Here is a 269-nt window from a genome sequence, read left to right on the forward strand (position 1 = left end):
ATCCCCCTCTTTCTCAACCACCCAGAGGCCCACTACCAGTTATGAATGACAGAAAAGTGTCAATAAAGAAGTAACGGGGGCGCCCTTATCTCAGTTGGCAGGGCGTCCCCCCCCCCCCCATAGGCCTCGGCCAGCAGTGGACCCGGGTTCGATTCCAGCCCGCGGTCGTTCTCTGCATGTCACTCCCCTCTCTGCCCCATTTCAACTCTGTCTCTACACTATCAATAAAGCATAAAAATTCAAAAAAATAAAATAAAAATAAACAAAGA

The sequence above is a fragment of the Ammodytes marinus genome (assembly GCF_949987685.1).
Source record: "Ammodytes marinus genome assembly, chromosome: 14".
NCBI lineage: Eukaryota > Metazoa > Chordata > Actinopteri > Uranoscopiformes > Ammodytidae > Ammodytes > Ammodytes marinus.